Source organism: Ambystoma mexicanum, chromosome 4p (assembly GCF_040938575.1).
Source record: "Ambystoma mexicanum isolate Mex_15411 chromosome 4p, UKY_AmexF1_1, whole genome shotgun sequence".
Classification (NCBI taxonomy): Eukaryota; Metazoa; Chordata; class Amphibia; order Caudata; family Ambystomatidae; genus Ambystoma; species Ambystoma mexicanum.
The window spans coordinates 1,108,529,917-1,108,550,037 of NC_090927.1; the positions used below are offsets into that span (position 1 = coordinate 1,108,529,917).

A 20,121-nucleotide genomic window follows, 5' to 3' on the forward strand; every position below is an offset into this window, starting at 1 on the left:
CTTCTGTAGAATGAAAAACACATTTCTCCAATTTTGCGTATAACTTGTGCTGGCGTAGTTTCTCTAGGACTGCACGAACGTGCTTCACATGGTCTGATTCTGAGGAGGAGTACACTAGAATATCATCTATGTATACGACAACACAGACGTCAATGAGTTCACGAAGGACATCGTTCATAAAATACTGGAAGGCTGCTGGTGCATTGCACAATCCGAAGGGCATCACCTGGTTTTCGAATAACCCGTACTTGGTGCGAAAGGCAGTCTTCCATTCATCGCCTTTCTTTACACGTACCAGATGATATGCCCCTCAGAGGTCTAACTTAGTGTAGATAGAAGCATCCTTTACTTCGTCTATTAATTCGGGGATCAGAGGCAATGGGTATCGTTTTTTTTTTACCGTAATCTGATTTAATGCGCGGTAGTCTATGCACGTTCTAAGGTCACCTTCCTTTTTAGGCACGAAGAATAGAGCTGAGGATGCAGGAGATTTGGATGGAAGAATGAAGCCATTAGCAAGGTATTGGTCCAGATATTGTCGTAGGTGAAGATTTTCGGGTTCCGTAAGGGTGTAGATTCTACTGCATGGAGGTTGTGCACCGGGTACTAGGTCAATTTGACAATCGTATGATCTGTGAGGTGGTAAGGTATTTGCCTGTTCTTTTTGAAAAACATCCTGAAATTCTTGATATTCCTGAGGTAACTGCACAACTGGATTAGTAACGGTGGCCAGGCTTTTGTTCAAGGTTTTTTCCGGGTAACAGGTGTGTGCACAATCTGGGAAGGTCACTCTCTTCTCTCGCCAATCAATTCAAGGATTATGTGTTTCCAACCATGGCATTCCCAGAATTATTTGGAATTGCGGGGCTTTGATTAAATCAAACACAATAGTTTCTTGATGCCCATCTTGACCCAACAGTGTCAGCTCAGTAGTGGAATGAGTTACAGGCCCAGAGGCAATTTCAGTTCCATCGACTGTGGTGATAATATCCGAAGCGGTCTTTTTGCAAAGGGGTAGATTCATCCTTGAGGCCAATTTGTGGTCCATGTAGTTTCCTACGGCCCCGCTATCAATGTATGCCCTTACTACGTGCATACATGATGGCTGCCTTGGATCAATTAGGACTATTGGTATAATTAGGTGGGAGGTCTGAGTGTCCTTCTTTAAGCTCGGCAAGCGGACCTCTACACTTGTCGGACGTGGTCGTTTCTAGAATCAGGCTCCATTTGACTTTTGTCAGCAACTCCTACTACTTTCTTGGGTGGTTTTATAGGGCAATCCCGTAGAAAATGTCCTGCGGTTCCACAGTACAGACACAATTGCATCTGCCGTCTCTTTTCTCTTTCCTTTTGAGTTAAGGGTCCTTTAACCCCCCCGATCTGCATAGGTTCTGATGCATCTGTTCCTTTTGGGGGGTAACATTGGGTTTAACCCATACCCGACTCTCGAACTTAGCTCGATCAGCCTTTCTATTCTGAAGTCGGTGGTCTAACTGGACCACTAAGTCTATATATTCTGCGCAATCCTGAGGTGGGTTCACAACTTGAGCCAAAACATCTTTGAGTTCTCCCCGAAGCCCACGATGAAATAATGTAATTCGTTTCTCCTCAGGCCATCCGGTTTCCACCACCAACCTATTGAAGGTTGCGATATAGGTTAGCAGATCCTGATTACCCTGTCGAAGGGATAAACGTTTGTTATCCAGGGCCTGTCCCTGTGAATGTCTGGCGAATAGTCTTTCCATGCTTCTTTGAAAACCCTGAAAATCCCGAAGACGAGGGTCATCCTGGTTGACTAGTGGAATTGACCAGTCAGCTGCGCTGCCACTAAGATATGATAGTACAAAGGCTACTTTGGCTTGGTCATTTGGAAAAGCTCCAGGTCTGCATAAAAAGTGCAAGCGGCATTGGTTCATAAACACTGCAAATCTTTTTGGGTCCCCGGCAAAGCGTTCGGGTGGAGCTAAAGGAATAGCCCCTGGTAGGATTACTTGCACAGGATTGCTCGATGAAACAGGAGATGGGTTTCCCCCCGAGTCCAGGTAGGGGTGTTTGCCCAGCTTGATTTTGTAGCAGTTGTCTAGCAAGATCATCTGTGCGTTCCTTTGACACAATCAGTACTCTCCTGAGGGCATTAGTCTCTTGGCGTGCAGCGTGCACTTCCGCCCTAAGTTCCCCTAATAATTGGGCTAGTTAGTCTGTTTCGGAGGTTTCCATAACGCCCGGGTGGGAATTTGTAGATAGGCTTCGCGTTCTGTTACGCTCACCTGGCTCCCACAGGGGCGTCGATCGGACCAGGACAGCTGCAACCACCTCCAACGTGAAGCGTAGTGCAGAGGTGACAGACTGGATTGGACCGCCTAATCTCGTCTGCTTGACCCGTAGAAGTATTCTCCTGCAAGTGGAGAAAGGGATTTAGCCACCCGTGGATTTTTGTAATGGCACCCCACTGTTCTCCGCACTAATCACCACCGATATTCACTTTCAGTAAGCTCACCTTATGTTTGTAAATGATGAGCTCTCCATCCTGCGTGGAATGCCGGGGCGCGTAGATACCAGTTACTTCACTGGTTTGAAGGCGTTGGAAGAGTTCCTGATGAATATTGACTCCGAGGTTCCAGGCAAGAACCCGTGAGTATAAAGTTCAAAGAGTTCAATATGTCCGATGTTCACTCTTGTACCTTCCTTTCTTGTGTTGCAGCTGGGTCCAAGGGAAGATTGTCTTGTGGCAGCTGATGGTGTTCAGGTAAGAGTCTGTATTACCCAACACTGTCAGGCAAAAGATGCGTGTGTTTAAATTGCTGGTTTCACTCTCCTTAAAGGTGGGGCGTAAGAAGTTGCGGTTTGTTACGGAATAATGCCTGCGGTTGTTAATCTTGTAAGTCTATGGTGGAGAGGTTGTATTTGTTGGCTCTCTCGGCTCACCTTATGTTTCTTTTGTCCCCTAGATGGTGGAATTCGGCGGAGAAAATGATGGAGGCTGTGCCGGATCAAAAAATGCTGTGAGGACTGGTGATTATGGCGTGGCGCTGCAGCTGGCGATGCGACGCTTGTAGAATAATGTCCTTTTCAAGTTCGAAGACGTGATGGATCCGGAATTCAGGTAAGGATTGAAATATCTGTTTTCTAACCTTTCCTTCTTCTTTCTTCTATTGCTAGGAGCTCTGGATTCGAGACGGGCGTGGCTGAAGCCTGGATGCTGACTGCAGGCACGGTGAGCATTACGCTGCTGGATGCAGAATAACGTGAAGCATGTGCTGCTGTTCGGGCGTGGTTTAAATAGCCTCCAAAGTAGTTCCAGGTAAGAAGTCCCTAGAACCACACCCGAGTAAAAAATAGTCCCTGTAGTAAAATAGTCCCATCCAGGTCTCACATTGACTTGGATTCATTTGCAGCATGGTCTGCACGAGGTAAGTAAAGTCTATGAGCCTTGCGCCTATGGCGCCAGGACTGATTTCTATTATGAGCCTGGCGCCTAAGGCGCCAGGACTGAACCCAGACAGCCCCCAGCCGGGGCTGCTGAGGTTTTATTAAATATCTGGATGCCTGCTCCCGGGGCTGATGGGCTTGATCCGGATGCCCGGGGATAGGCATCATGACACCTCCTCGTGCCTGTTCTGTGGGTTTCGGACAGGGGTCAGGAGCCACGGCTTCAAGGAATAGCCACCATCATCTGCATGAGAGGGGAATGAAGGTAAATGTTCGCACATTCATGTTGGACAACTGTACTAGTCTCACATGGCTGCAGGTAATTTGTGCCCACATGCACATGTCCCTGGATGCACTGACCCCATTTCAGGTCCCGCTATGTGTCCTGTGCAATGGACTAATGGTGTGGGTTGCATCTTCAAGATGATTCATGGTGTGCACTGACATCTTGTTGCACGTGCATCGTATATGCATACAGCAGTGTTGGAGTAAAATCAGTGATGTGTTGTGTTCTGTGAGATTTGGTAGTAGGGAGCATTTGCTGTAGTCAGTAAAATATTGGGCATTCTGCACTGATCATTTCCATGGTGACATGCAGCACTCCTATGGGTGTGCCGAACCAGTGACACACTGTGGTATTCCTGGTTGGCTCAGTTCAATGCACTCCCAGGGATGATTGTCCTGTGTGGTGATATGCTGGAGACAGCAACATAGTGCATATTCACTGCATAGTGCAGGATGGCCGTACGGTGTGTGTTACCTGTTAGTCATGTAGTGATAGGTGTCGGCCTTACTTCATCACTATGAGATCTGGGTGTCATGTACCGTTTCAGATCTTTTGGGGCACAGTGTTCGGTGATGTGCACATCGTGCACTGACATCAACATTCCCAACCAGGTGGAGTATGCATTCCCCCTGTGTATTCATCCCCCCATTCCCACCCAGGTGGAGTATGCATTCCCCCCCACTATTCCCACCCAGGTGGAGTATGCATTTCCCCCCCATTCCCACCCAGGTGGAGTATGCATCCCCCCCCATTCCCACCCAGGTGGAGTATGCATTCCCCCCCTTCCCACCCAAGTGGAGTATGCAGCCACCCACCTCACAACCCCGATGCACTGCCATGGCCCAGTTAGGCAACTCACCAAGCAGCCAGGCACGTCGTCCAGCAAGTCGCTCCATGAAGCGTGGTAGCGTGGAGTTCCGCAGGACCAAATAGTCATAAGTTGATTCGGGATATCGGGCACAGTGATGTGTGATGATCTTGCTAGCGCTGCATACCATCTGCACATTGATGGAGTGGTATTGCTTGCGGTTGCGATACACCACCTCCATGGCATGCGGGACCACCAACTCCATGTGGGTGCAGTCGAGGACATCTACACAATTTGGCATGCCTGCCAGTGCATGGAAGGCAACTTTTGTATCGAATATCTCCTGGGGAGTCCGTGGTAGGGATATGTAGTCCCTTGTGTGCTTGAGGAGGGCATCCAGCACTTGGTTCAGTATTCGGGAAAATAAGGGTTGTAATATTGATTGATTGATTGATATTTTATTTCTATCGCGCTCGTACACAAGTGTTTCAGAGCGCGACAAGGCAAGGGAGGGGAATAGGGGAGAACAAAACAGCGATCTTACTAGGCCCAGTGACATTGAGAACGCGCAAGTGCATGGAAGAGGGGGAGGGGAAAAGTGCATGGAAGGGGGGAGAGGTGGAAAGTGTGAAGCAGAGGAGAAACAGATAAATAACAATAAATAAATGATAAAGGCAACAAACAGTGGTAATGCAGCCAGCAATTTGCAAGTGCTAGGTTTAAGGCAGCAGACAAGGTAGGTCTGATAAGTGCAGGAAGAAAAAGGGGGGGCTGTATGGGTACAGATACAGACCCCAGTGCAAGGGGTGGCCCGGAGGCAGTGCGGGAGGGTGACAGGATGAGCAGGTACCTGGGCCCAAAAGACAGAGGGTGGCCAGGTGCACGGTGCCAAGAGAGAACAGATCAGCAGGGGAGAGGGGGAACGAAGGCAGAAGAAAAGAGGAAGGTCTTGAGGTGCTTCCAGAACCATAGATGGTTCTCCTCAAGTTTTAGAGTGGCAGGGAGGCTGTTCCAGAGGGAGGCCCCAGCCGAAGACAGAGATCTACCCCCAGCTCATTTCTTAGAAAAATGACTGACCCTGAGTGAGTTGGAGGTAGAGGAGCGAAGAGCTCGAGAGGGGAGGTGTTTGCGGAGTGATAGCTGAAGGTATATTGGACCCAGGCCCCAGACAGCCTTGTGGACAATGCAGAGGGTTTTGCATTTAATCCTTGCATCCACTGGGAGCCAGTGAAGAGATTTCAGAGCTGGAGAGATACGATCCCAGGGCTTGAGGCCAAGGACAATTCTTGCAGTCCTGTTCTGGATTAGTTGCAGAGGGCGGAGAGTAGAGGCAAGTAGATTTAGAAAGAGGCTGTTACAATAGTCCAAGCTAGAGAGAACCAAAGCTTGAGATACCATGAGCTAATATGCCATGCATGTGCCCCACTGCGTGCTGGTAGGTGCCTGTGGCAAGGAAGTGGAGCACAGACACTACCTTCAGTAGAGGGGGGATGGCGGTGCATATTTCTATGAGGCTCACTATGTCGTCGTGTATCAGGTCCACTATGGTGGTGATGGTGTCCCGGTGCAGCTGGTACAGGGTGTGGATCTGCTCAGGGGTTAGATTGAAAGGACTGGGTCTGATGCGAGGAATTGGGGGCTGCCTGCGTGGTAACGGTGGCTGCACTGGTGGGGCATGCTGGGCCTGTCTCATCCTCCTTCTCCTCCTGCGTCTCCTCTGTGGTGGCGGCTATTGTTGTTGTTGATGTTGAGGCATTGCAAGCAGGGCCTCCAGCTCCAGTAATGCTACTACTATTGGTATCATCTTGGTGTGGGAGGGGGTGTGGTGTATGGGTGTGCTCTTTTTGTACTGGCCCTGAGTCCATTGCCTCCACCTGTGCTGATTGTGTGCACCTGTGGTACTTGGAAACACTGCTCAAGGTTCTTTACGCCTGGTCGGCGATGCCGGTATTTACACCATGCCGGTAAGCACTTTTTCCGCCTTCATGAGGCCGTTATTTGCATGTCCGCCCCACTTGTGATCTTCTCCGGTTTACGGCAAGCCGCTAATGCCAGCATGGTGTGTCGCGTGCGCGCGCCCAGAGCGCTATTTACGGCATTGTACTTTACGATGCCGTTAATAGGGGTCTGGTTGGTCAGAATAGCCCATAGCGGTAAGCGATGCCGGTAATCCTTTAACGGCATTGTTTTTCCCTTATCTCCAAACTCAGAATGAGAGCCATTGTGTTATTTCCAATCCCATAAAATTATGAAATATAAATCATATATACCCCTTTTTCTTGAAATTGTACTGCTGCACTTGGTTAGTGAGATGAGAGAGGAGGGGCACTTTAACCTTTAACGTGTTTAATAAAATCCTAAACACGTTTTCCCAGGTTGGGTGTGTTAACTGAATTTCTGTGCGGAATTCTAATGCAATTTGTTGCAAGCAAACTTTAACTGCACATGCATGCCATGCTAGCAAAGCACAGCACTAGATTTACATTGAAAATGCGAGAGAGGAAACAGTTCTCTGATAACAGCAATTGTTTGTGATATTGGGTAAAGCAAAGTTCCATGTGTCATTTGCAAATATAATATTTTATTTATTCTGGTAATGTTTTGATGGTAAGGAAGAATAATCCAGAATTAAACATATAGAGATTTGATTATGTAACATAATGTTTGCATGTGAGAAAAAGTGTGATTTAAGCAAGCAGTTTATTTTGTTTTTGTGGACAAGCTGCTGCCTGTTATTGTGTAATATTGTGGTGACTTCCCCTACATAAAATGTGGGTACCGCTTTTTAATTTATTTAAAGATATTCACGTTTTGCTCAAACCGCCTGCTTCTGGCCCAGAATTGGGGGATGAGACTGTATTCTGAGCGATATTTGATCAAGGGTGCCTGATTAGTAAATACGCAATGCATTAATCAGAATATATCTGACAAGTCTTCATCACCCCCACTCTTTGAGATACCATCATAATATAACTTATGTATTTATACCATCAATGCACTATTCCACAGTCTCTTTGAAGAAGCCAAAATAACGAGGCACTGATGTCATGGCATGGGGGGGGCCATAGGCTGAGTAGTGTGGGCCCCCCTTTGCTCCTGTCCCCCCAACATTCCCTGGTACCTGCTACTAGGCAAAAATAGCACAGACACTTTTGTACGTGGAAAATTATTGGCCGTAGGCTTGTTTTTATTTTCTACAGAAAATAACAACCACTCACTCATCATAACAAACCAAAATGACATAATTCGCTTTTGGGCACCTCGTGTCCAGGGTTTGTGGATGCCCAGCCTGGTCCTAGGCTGTTCTTCGTTACCCAGGGGCATCAGTTCCCGGACACGTGCCGCCTCCTACGACTTTCTTCTACCATGTACCGAAGAAAGTACTCGGCGTTCTTGCTCCTTGTTCTTGCTTTTTTCTTTGCTTTGTTTTTGCCGGGTGGGCGGGTGTCAAAAACGTTTACTTATCCTTCTTCGCCAGGTCTTTGGAGCCTACCCGAGTGAGGTGAGCTCCTTGGCCTGGTTGTGCTTACCTGCCTAGCGTTGGGGTCTCTTATACCCCCCTGCCTCTTTGTTGTGCCTTGGGGTGGCCGGATTTCCTGCCGCCCCCCTGCTGCTACCACCTCACACCTATCCTCCGCTGCCATTGTCCTTCCCTGGCTGACTCCAAGGGTGGGGGCGCCGTTCGGCTGCCCCTCCCCTTATTTTCGCGCCGTTTGTCCCCCACCCCGCGCCTAACCCCCCAGGCCCTCCATCGTGTCGTGCTTTGCACGCCGCGGGGCCTGGGGCATAGGCTGAGTAGTGTGGGCCCCCCTTTGCTCCTGTCCCCCCAACATTCCCTGGTACCTGCTACTAGGCAAAAATAGCACAGACACTTTTGTACGTGGAATATTATTGGCCGTAGGCTTGTTTTTATTTTCTACAGAAAATAACAACCACTCACTTATCATAACAAACCAAAATGACATAATTCGCTTTTGGGCACCTCGTGTCCAGGGTTTGTGGATGCCCAGCCTGGTCCTAGGCTGTTCTTCGTTACCCAGGGGCATCCGTTCCTGGACACGTGCCACCACACCTGAGTGGGTGTTACCTAGGCCGCTCAGGCCCCCCAAAACGAGACCTATCTACAACCCCGGTCTGCTAGGGCCCTAAAAATGTTAGCTGTAAATACTGCCATCCCTTTGTTGGACAGGTGTATTCCGTCTTGGTGGAACCATTCTGGATTGTTCTGTGACATACTGTGTTTTATAAAAATGGAGGCCGGTGCCTCTACAATACTTTTCTATAGTCTTGTTCAGCTTTTTCCTTGACGTCTCGATGGCGTGCCTCCTATGTGCACCGTACCATACCCTGCGATGTAAAATCTCTGACATAAAAATCTCAGTTTTCCACCAGAAGTGCGCAATGGCCTTTAAAGATTCGCACATGCTACGCATCAACCCCCCTCTGTTGGTCCTGACTAAGTCATTACCCCCCAAATGTATTACCAAATATTCCGGCGGGTCCCTGAACCCGATCAGGTCGGATAGCCTGTCGTGGATGTCCTCCCAGTGCATTCCTGGGAGGCCCCACCATGATGTGATTGTCTTTTTGAATTGCAGCCCCTCTTTGTAGTCTTCAATCCACTTGCCTGCCCTTGTCACGAAGGAATGGCCGACTATCCACGCTGACTTGTAAGGGCCCGTATCTGTGAGGGGTGGGAGGGAGAGGAATCATATTAAGCTTTCACTCACGTATCTTTTGAAGCATTGCGATCTCCACCCTCCAATTTTTTTCACCCGTTCTGTACTTAGGCCTCCTACCCATGCTGATGTGGCTGCCCCTATTCTGAAAGAGTGGGTGCCAATTTCTGCTGCGTCCCACCCTGCTCTTGTGATAGTTTTCTTTAGCACTGCTTGGAATTGATATCTGCTGAGTGCCCTTCCGTCTTTATGAATCAATAGCTGACCCCCAACTACTGGTCTTACCTCCAGGAACTCCTGTGTTATGCATCTGGGACAATGATCCTGCTCTTTGATGCAATTTAGCTCTATTAGTCTCCCTTCCCCTTTCTGGTCCGTTTTTGATTTCCTAAGCAGTATTGACATACCTTTTGACCCGATGCTTATGTCATCTTTTGCCAGCCCGTCCCCTGACACCGTGTTACTGGCTACTAGCTCCCCAATCCTGAATGCCCCATAGTAAGCTAGTGCAAATGCTGCACTAAACAATCGTGTCTCATACCCGTTGCTGCATGTGGCCTGCAACAACTGTAACAGCCTTATCACTTTCCTGAAATTTAGTGGCCTTCTGCTGTCTGCTTTCTTTCCTTCCAATTTCCCCCAACCTTTCATAGCGTATTTTAACCGTGAGCTATCTGTTGGGTCTGGCAGCCCGGCTACCGTTGTTGTGTATGCCACTGCTGTCAAATGTGCAGCAGCCCAGCTCTTCCTTCTACCTTGTGCAAATGCTTTTTCCAAAAATTCACACATGTTAGCAGTTGTAATATCACCAATCATTTGTACCCCCACTTCTTTTAACACATCCATGACATGTTTCTTGTATTGCTTACCAGTCTTATATGTTATGGCGTTTGCTGCCAGCCGTTCAATCACCTGGCCTTGCTTTTCCTCCTCTTTTGAGTCAACCTTGTAGTTGACCGTTTTTTCTCCAGTTTTCTTAATGGGACCCATGCCTTTTTTGGCATAGGCGTTCCTATCCTTCTTGCCTCTGGTCTCAGTTTTCTGAATTTGTCCCACTGGAAACGAGACAAGGCGTCAGCAACCATGTTTGCTTCCCCGGCGATGTGTCTCGCCCTTAGACATACATTATTCCTCAGACAACCCAGCGTTATTGCCCTCATCAACTCCAGCACCAAAGGGCATGATGCGCCTCCCTTATTTATGACCTGCACTACCGCCATGTTGTCTGACCATACGTTCAACTCTTTATCTTTCAGGTCTGCCTCCCACGCGCATAGCGCTACCCCTATGGGGAACAGTTCTAACAATGTTATGTTGTTTGTCCATGCTGCCTCCCGCCATCTTGTTGGCCATTTTTCTGCACACCATTCTCTACCCATGATAGCCCCGAAGCCAAAACCCCCAGCTGCATCCGTGAACAACACCCTCTTGCACTCTTCATTTAACGGTGAGCGCCAGATCACCGACCCATTGAATGACATCAGAAAATTTTCCCACACTTCCAAGTCTTTCTTGATCCCACCACCTAATCTTATTCTGTGGTGTCCTTCTCTGACCCCCCTGGTTTTTAGCTCAATGCTCCTTTGGAATATCCTGCCTTGGGGGATGACTCTACCCGCAAAGTTAAGTTTCCCCGCTAGGGACTGCAACTCTTTTACAGTAGCTTTGTTTCTTCCTTTCATGTTTTTGATTGTTTTTAAAAGATCCACCACCTTGTCCTCTGGGATCCTGCACACTCCCTCTTTCGAGTCGATTTCTATACCCAAAAATTGGATTGTTTGTGTAGGACCTGTGGTCTTTTCCTCTGCTAAGGGAAAACCCCAGTCTTCTGTTACTGCTATGAATTCGTCTAGTGTGGCCTTGCATAGGTTGGATCCCTGTGGTCCCACGAATAGGAAATCGTCCAGGTAGTGGACTACTTGGGCCTCCTCCATCTTTTTTGTGATTGCCCATTGTAAAAAAGAGCTTACTTTCTCAAAGTAAGCACATGATATTGCGCACCCCATCGGGAGACATTTGTCCACAAAATATTCTCCCTCCCAATCACCACATCTTGTGGTATGCCATCGTTCACTGATGCCCCTGGTGGGTATGATAAGTGGTGAATCAATCTGAATTCACCTGCTTCTTTCTTCGGGACCAGCCCCAGTGGTGAGCACATGTATTCGCTAAACGGAGGGGTTTTGTAAGGGCCCCCAATTCTCCCCAGCTCTATTTCCTTCCTGATTTTCATGCTGACTAGCTTTTTGTTTTCTAATGCGGATTTCAGATTTTTTGGGGTGTTTTGAGATCCCTGGCCTTTGAACGGGATGGTGAAGCCTTCCTGGAAGCCTCTCCTGATTGTCTCGGCCCCTTCCTGGTCTGGTAAAAACCGCAGCCACTTCTCCATGTTCCCAATCCTCACTGGTGTGGCCCCTTTCTCTTCACCTCCCTTAATTTCTTTTCTCTGGTCCTCTGGGTGTGCTTGCTCTTGCCCTGGTGCATTTTGCGGTACTATGCTCTCCCTTACAATTCTCACACCTGTGGCTGAATTTACATTTTTTCCCCCAGCTGCATGGTGTCCCGCTCTCAAAATTGCGACATTGCCCTGCCTCTGTTTTTGTTGACCCCTGCGTACCCCTACCTCCCCCCCCCCCCTTGGGCTGTTGGAGGTATGCTGCTCTGACAACTTCTCTGTGAGTCATATTGCTTGCTCCGAAAATTGTGCTCCCTTGTTCTATCATAGCTGTTCTCATATCTCCTGTTGTTGTATTTGTAGTCCCTTCTGTAATCATTTTGCCAGTATTGCCTCCTCTGATACCCTCCCACATTCTGTTCCTTGGTGTCCCATTTCTCCTTCAAAACATTAAATATATACAGATTGTAGTTCTCCTCATCCCATCCTATATCGGGAAAGCAGTCCATCTCTTTCCTAAATTCATGATCATATTCTTTCCATGCATCCCCCCCAAATGCTTTGTACACTTTCAACACCCTCTGCTGGTATGTCACTAATGCTACCCCGTCCTCTGGGAATTTCTGCAAAATGATATTGGACATTATTTGAAAAGCGGCCAACCAGTTGTCAAAGTTCCTTGCTACTGCTGGCCTCTTCAATAAGCTTTTCTCATCTTCTTTTATGTCTTCTATGGCTACATCCTGTCCTCTCTTTTGGCAATCTAGCAAAGTATATACATCAACGAATTCCTTCCTCTATATTTTCTCCTTTACCTTTTCGCTAATATACCATGTTTGTGCCTTCATAGCCCTGCCTGCCGTGTCTTTGCCGATTGTGGGCCTGCCATACTTCGTCATCTCTGTGTCTGTCCCCTGTGTTTTTATTGGACTGTCCTGCCCAGCCTTAGTGCCTTGTGGTGTTCCTTGCGCTAGTGGGACCATATTGTTTGCTGCCCCCGGCCCCCCTTCCCCCTGACCCTCTACCACTTTCTGTTTCTTCTTCTTTATTATCCCTTTCCCTTTTACCCATGCTCTCAAATGCTCCCTCTCCTCGTCCCCACTACTTCCTGACTCGGTTGTCTCCCCTTCCGCTGCCTGTTTCCTGTGCTTGTTTTTCTTTGCTCCACGGGTTCTGGGCGACTTACCCTGAGCCGTGACGCATGTTTTCAACATTTTTAAAATTTTGTTACCCATTGCATTATTGATTTTTACAGTACCTTCATCATTGCTTTTCTTTTGTTTTTTCTTTGGCTCCTCTGTTTGTTGTTGTGATCCTCCTGCCACCTCTCTCGCCCTTTTCTGGCCTGGTGGTAATCTTGCTTCCTCTTCGCTGCCGCTGGAGTCCTCAAGTAGCAGAGGCGACATTGCCCTTGCCTTGCCCTCCTTCTGCATCACCTCCTGCACCCATTTTGCTCCATATTCGCTTGCCGCTTTTTTGGCCCACGTCGCGAATTCCTCTGCCCTTTTCGCCCTTTCTTCCGCCATCCTGCTTCCTTGCAAAAAGGTATTTTCTTATGCACCCACTCTCCGGGTTTTCGTTGGGGGGAATGGTCGCTCGCGGTGCTTCTTTGGGTTTTATATTGTCTTTCCCCACCTTTCGGGTTAATAGGCGGACAAAGTGGCCAATACGGGGATTGAACCGGCGCCCTTGGCGTTATTAGCACCACGCTCTAACCAACTGAGCTAATCCGCCCTTCTTTTTCTGGGCGGTCTGTCCCTTTAACTCAGCGCGCCGCTCCTATCGTTGCAGGCCACGCCCCTTCACCGTCGCGTCTCTCCCGCTCTTCTGCTCCTTTCGCTTTCGCGGGCTTCTGCGACGCCGAACGCCCGCTTCTGTGATCTTTGTTGTCCCCGGCTCTCGGCGGTCCTGCAGCTACTTCCCTGATGTCTTCCGACCGCCTCCACGCCTCCAACTGTTGCTCGCCGAACTCCTGATTACTTGCCAGATGGCTGTCTCCTCGCTTCCCTGGATCGGGTTTTTCATCCGTGGCCGCCGTCCAAAGAAGAGGTGAGTCCTTGTTCTCCTGACGAGCCGCTCCGCTGCTACTGCCTTATCTGAATACAAGAAAGCCCGCAGAGGCAAAATTGTCTCAGTAATAGGAAACAGGATAACGAAAAAGCCTGCAGAGGCAAAAACGTTTCCTTATCCTTCTTCGCCAGGTCTTTGGAGCCTACCCGAGTGAGGTGAGCTCCTTGGCCTGGTTGTGCTTACCTGCCTAGCGTTGGGGTCTCTTATACCCCCCTGCCTCTTTGCTGTGCCTTGGGGTGGCCGGATTTCCTGCCGCCCCTCTGCTGCTACTACCTCACACCTATCCTCCGCTGCCATTGTCCTTCCCTGGCTGACTCTAAGGGTGGGGGCGCCGTTCGGCTGCCCCTCCCCTTATTTTCACGCCGTTTGTCCCCCACCCCGCGCCTAACCCCCCAGGCCCTCCATCATGTCGTGCATGCCGCTGGGCCTGGGGCAGAGGTGCTGGTGCTGCTCGGTGGACAAAAGAGAGAGAGAGAGAGAGAGAGAGAGAGAGAGAGAGAGAGGTTATTAAGTTAAAGCGGTTTCAAAAATGTACTCAGACTGACTTACAACTAAATGTACGCGGACAGACTCTAATTTAGGACCCATTCTCCCAGTGGCCTGCGCTTGAAAAGTTCGAATCCACACACCCCTTCAGCCGCCTGAGGTCGACATATTAAGTACTGTTAAATGGGCAATTATAACTCCTGTTACTACAGCACGTGTGATAGAAACCACTGTATTAGGACACAAAGCAGTGGTAACGTTTTCAGTAGCTATTAAATTATGTCAGTATTAAAAAGAAACCTCACCAACAGGCAGCTTACACCGAGTTCCGTCCAGAGCTGCCCTATTTAATTTTAATGAGTGGTTAAACATCCTTTCTCACGCAGTCACCAAGGTGTCTAACATTTTAGTCCCAAAAGAACAAAACAATTGCTCGTGTGCCTAAACGGGTACATCTTTCACATGGCCCTTGTGACTCGGCGGCCCCTCCCCTCGGACAGCCCTTGGCGCTGAAGATGTTGCTGGAGACAGCGAAGGAGGCAGGCGGCTCTCGGAGACGGTGTGGCGGGCAGTGGGCAGCAGTGGCGCTGGGACAGGGTCACAGGATTATACAACTAGCCCCGGACGCGCCTCTCACACCTGGAGCCATTACTCCGCAGCTGGCCTTCTCCCGCCTCCAACTACCGGCGCCCATCCGCATCTTCGCCTGCCAGTTCTGTCACCTCAGCTGCGCCACATCGTCGCCAGAGTGGCCCGTGCGGTAAGGACCACAAGTCACGTGATTACACATTTTTGCCTGCTCCTTATTGAACATCGAGTCTGTTTTTAGTTTCCAGTTACAAAGTACAGTATTGGATCTTGAGAGTGTGGTAGCGAAATGAAGAATTGCCCTGTTTTTCGGCTCGTGTCATATCCACGAAAAGACACGTGCCCTGAAACGGATTTTCAGTTTGGCAAAGTTTGGTTAAAACTGGACTTCGTTTTATAGCTTGGGGAGATCTCACGCAAACAGAATCTGTAGAAGCGAGACGTGTAATAAAACAATGATCCTGCCAGGTTAGATAGAGAGAGATCGATAGAAAAATAGATAACACAAGGAACGTCCGCAACTAGAGGTGACAATGCAGGAGAGGGAAACGGCATCCAGACAGATGACGCCATAGAGGATTCCTAAATCCCCTCTCCCGTCTCTTATCTTCCCATCTCTCTGTCTAGCTGTCTCTATTTAGTTATGTGTGGGTCTGTCTCTGTGTATGTATCTTTTCTTCTATCTATCGAAGTTTGGGCCTGTTCATCTGTCTATCTATCCCTCTAGTCCATTGCAACCATCCATGTGTGTGCTTCTGAAACTCTCTCGTGATGGGCAGTGCCTGGCTGCCAGTTTCTCTCCCACATACACTGCCAAATCTTCGGGTGTGAACTGTTTTACAGCCAGTAAAGGGAGTGCTGTGTGCTCTGCTACTTACAGCACACTGCCAGAAAATGTGCATTTTGGCGAACAGATGGGTTGCCCGAAGGGCTACATTTTAATTGTAAACGAGGTTAACAGGATTATTGATTTGTTTAAAAAAGCAATTAAAGTAAATGGTTAAAACGATTAGATGTGATGCGGTGTGTGCGCCTATATTAATCATATAGTGTCTTTTATATGGTACTTCAGTTTCCTCAAGATTCTCATCTCTGTTACCATTATTACCAACTCATGGTATTTTCCCATTTGCCAACCTTGGGAGGATGAAAAGCTGAGTCGTCCCGACTGGTGTTTGAGGAATAATAGCCACGGTACTTTTCTGAGTGCATTTAACCTGAGCTCAGTGCTGGTCATTGGGCCGAGATCCGGCACCAGATGTGAAGTCGGATCTCGGGATCCAGCCAGAGTCAGCCGCCCAAACACCAAACACCTCTCCAGCTGGGTTTCGATGAAAAAAAAAAACTCCCGCAATGGCATGGCCTAGGGGGAGGAGCAGCTCATTGCTGCCATGAGCGCTCTTCTGGCTCCGCCCCCTAGGTGTACACAACAGCAGGACACTGGAACAGGCCTTCTTAAGGAAGGCCGCCCTGCACTCTCACTACCTGTTCTTCGCCCAGACACCACAGCCACACAGACTTCACAGCCGGGCCAATGAAGGTGGGGGCTGGGCTGCTCGGAGCAATCTGCTCCGAGCAGCCCAGCCCCCACCCTCATTGGCCCGGCAGATTTAATCTGCCCGTGAGAGGACAGTGCACACAGAGTAGATTACTCTTTGTGCTCGCACAGAGCATTGCTTTTAATGCAAAATTCAGGTTAGAATGAAGTTGAAACTTGCACTTTCAGTGCATTGCACGCAGGGCCGGCCTTAAGGGAAGCAGCGACCTGGGCGAATTGGCGCTCGCCCACCGTGCCCCACTGGTTAACAGGGGGCGGGGCGGAAGGGGGCGGGGCCAGGAGGGGCCACTTTTTTTATTTTTTATTTTTATTTTTTTTTAACCTTCTCGCTTCAGCGAGGAGTTTAAATAGGGCGCGTTAGCACCCCATTACCTATGAATGAGCCCGCCGCCGCGGGTTCATCAATGGCAATGAGACGCCTGCCATGCCTTCTTGCCACCACGCCAGCTCGGGGGAGCCTTGAAAGACTCCCCGGACCTGGCGTGGTGTGGGGCTAGCCTTTTCTTGTGAAAAGTGCCTGTGGCAGAGGGGCGCATTTAAATGCACCCCCCTGCCACGGGCACATTTTACGGTAAAAGGCCACCTGCTGCGCCTTCTGCCACAACGCCAGCTTGGGGGAGCCCTTGAAAGACTCCTCTGAGCTGGCGTGGTGGGGGCAAAAGGCGTCCTGGGGGGCGTGGTGCCCCGGGCGGTCGCCCGTCTCGTCCCCCCTCCCTAAGGCCGGCTCTGACTGCACTGCACTGAACGTTTCCCTAAACAGCAGGCACATGTGTTTTGGGGTTTGAATTGTGCGGGGGAGGGGGCGGCGGTGGGGTTTGTGGAGAGCCGTGCGGGTGCAGGCCAGTAGGGAACATAGTTCCACTATTTATTTCCCTACACTTTCACCACCGATTGCTGGGTGGTTTTACGTTCTGCCAATACTAATGTTAGCCAGGCAGTAAAAAAAGAGAACAAAAATAAAGCTTTTGTAATTGCAGGCAGTGTTCTATTCCAGCCTTATGATTGTCTCCTATTTGCTCCTCAGCACTGACTCCACTGGAGTGCCTGGGAACAGGGCACTTTGCTTACCAGTGCAGGGAAGCAATTGCCAACAGTGGGGCTCCTTGTGTTTGTCCCCAGTGATCCTTCTCTTAGCCCCTTAGGATGGTCCAGGGGCGTGGCAGACTTTCCCCATGCAACGGTGTCTGTCTGGTCCATACACCACCATGGGTTGTCAACTCCCTAACCGTGGCCTCTACTTTTTTGCCTGGCACCAATTTTTCAAATAGTCCGGCACATGGCATCAATGGATCAAGGTAGGTGGTGTTATGGTTAGCCTTCACATAGGTATAGTGGCAGGGCCTTTCAATTCTTTTAGTTGAAAGGGTTTGCGCAGCTCAGTGAGGCTCTGTCCTTAATCCTGACTGGAAGTCCTACCCCAGTGCTTGCTGCTTGCCTTCACATCTCATCAGATGATGGGACCCCAAGTGGTTTTCAAGTGGTAATGATATCCTATTTTGGGTGCACCAGCGCCATGGTTTAAAGTGGAATTGATATATAGCTTGAAAAGAAGCAGCATTAAAGAAATTGTGCTGTTTTAAACTGTTATTTTGGACATTTCCTTTGATCGGAGGTCACCTGCCAGCTCTGCCCCCTCTAAACCCCGCCTCCTCAGACACTGCCCACTCCCAAAACTCTGCCCCATCCCGGGCCTTGTGGGATCCCCCACCAGATTTTTTCCATTTCCACCACTGCCTGAGCTACCCATCCAACAACGAGTTATTACTAGGGGTGTACCCGAATTCCGGCTGAAAATAAGCTAGTTGGCTCCTGACGAATGTTCTCATGTGAATTCAATATAACGACTCAGGGAGGCAAATATGGGGTGCAGATTGCAAGGGGGTGGAATGAAACATTGCCTGGCAGCATTCCTGGGTACATATTAGATCAAGGTGCATATGTTTGTGCATTGGAAATGAGTGGTGACTGAGTGAGAGTGGAGCATGGCTTATTCACAACAGGTCGTGGAGACCAGTACAGCTGGAGGTATGTCAAGCAGAGGGACATGCCCTTGCCTTAGAGGCAGGGGTGTTTCTAGGTCTGGAAAAGTTCTGGGGCTACGGCTAATTTTGGGACTGTCGGGACTGAGGCCTAGCTAGCCTTTTTGGTTGTAACTCTGGAGCTTCTATCCGGGGCTACAACCAAAAGACCAGGGGCTACAGCCCCCTGAGCGCCCCTCCCCCCCACCTCAGCAACACCTCTGCTTAGAGGTCTCTCAGAGGTGCTTCATGTCGGGAAATCACTCCTAGTCCCAGGGACGGCATTTGGGGCCGGGTTTGCGACCCCTGAGGTCTCCCTTACTGCTCCTGTTGTCTGACATGCTACCCCTGAGGTCCCCCTTGCTACTCCAACAAAATAAAAACACATTTTTTTAATGGAAGCTCTTGGGCTGTGGCTGGCTTTCTTGTTCAGCCCTCTTAAAAAACAGGGGGTTCCACAAGTGTAATACTTTGAGAAGTGACCCTAAATAAGAAAGAACAGGAATAACAAATAATTTTTCTTTCTGGAATTCTATACAATCATTGCTAAACTCATGAAAAGGTTATTTCAGGCACACTTCAGGGGGTGAGTCACTGATTTAGTCTGTTCTTTAAAATTCACAATGCAGACAAAAACTTCCAGAAAGCATTTAATGCAGAATAAGCGTTCATTTCGGGCTATGTATTTTGCTTTTCGCAAGTTGCAGTTATAGCATGTTTTTTTCTGCCGTTGTCTGTTATGATCTTTACAAGACATTCCATTGCGGTGTCCTTTGTCACTTGACAAAATCCTTGTGCCTAAAAGATTGTGTACAGTGTAGACATGTTTGACCATACCACATAAAGTGGCTCTTGATTTCATTGTGCCACAATTAATGCTTTGTTGTAACGTGTCTCTCTCCTACCACCCTGGCATGCTGTTCAGGATGTCTGTTTGCATGTATGAAGTAACAAGTGTCCCGAGTATGGCATATGTGAGCACTGCTTTCCCTGCGCTACTCTAAATTCTTTAATACACAGTTATGAACCATCACAGTGGTATGTATTTTGACAACCTCTGATCGTATGAAGTAGATCCATGCAGGCTTGACATGTGGCCAACTTTGCACCAGACCTGCAGATGAACTGGCCTGCTGTTAAATCTCACTTACAAGTTTAATGGTGTCCACTACAGAGTGTAATTTGCTTTCTGACTTTGAGAACATTCAGACATGCAATTGCTCTTTTTACTATAGCTGGTAAGATAGCTCAGTGGGTTGAGTGTTCGATGCTGTGATGTGTGTGTGATCTGCAGGTTACTGGTATGAATCCCGGCAAGACCTACTCAGCCTTTCATCCTTATGAGGTTGATAATGAGTACCAACACATGTTGGGTGCTATTGTATGTGTATTTGTTCTATATAAAACGTTTAAGCGTAAGTGCTATATGATAACACACCATTATCATTTGGCCTTGGGATTTCTGCTTGCATTCAAAGTAATTTGGTAATATGGGTCGATAAACACTGATGTTAACCATACATATGAAGATCCATTATTGTATGAAATGTACATCACATTACAGTGATAGCGTAACCATATTTTCCATAGTGTACTTAGGAACAATGCTATGTGATGCCACTTCCTGTTTTGTCAATGGGTGAAAGGTCGTGTTCTATCCCTTCCTGTGATGTCACTTCAGGGTGGGGTCAAATGACATCACTTCCTGTGATCTCATCAGAGGTCAAGGGTTGTGTGATGTCACTTCCGCTACCCCTGGCATTTTGGTGAAATGACGTTCCTGCTGTCCACTTTGAGCCAGTCC

At 48.7% G+C, this 20,121-nt stretch overlaps 1 protein-coding gene across 1 annotated transcript in view; it reads left to right on the forward strand.

The window, feature by feature from the left end:
- The first annotated feature begins 14,698 nt into the window (after positions 1–14,698).
- ARHGEF33 (Rho guanine nucleotide exchange factor 33) overlaps positions 14,699–20,121 on the forward strand; it is a 554,915-nt gene continuing 549,492 nt past the window's right edge. The window contains exon 1 of the mRNA XM_069606701.1: positions 14,699–14,913. The gene's annotated coding sequence lies outside the window, so the exon portion shown is untranslated. The remainder of the gene's footprint in view (positions 14,914–20,121) is intronic.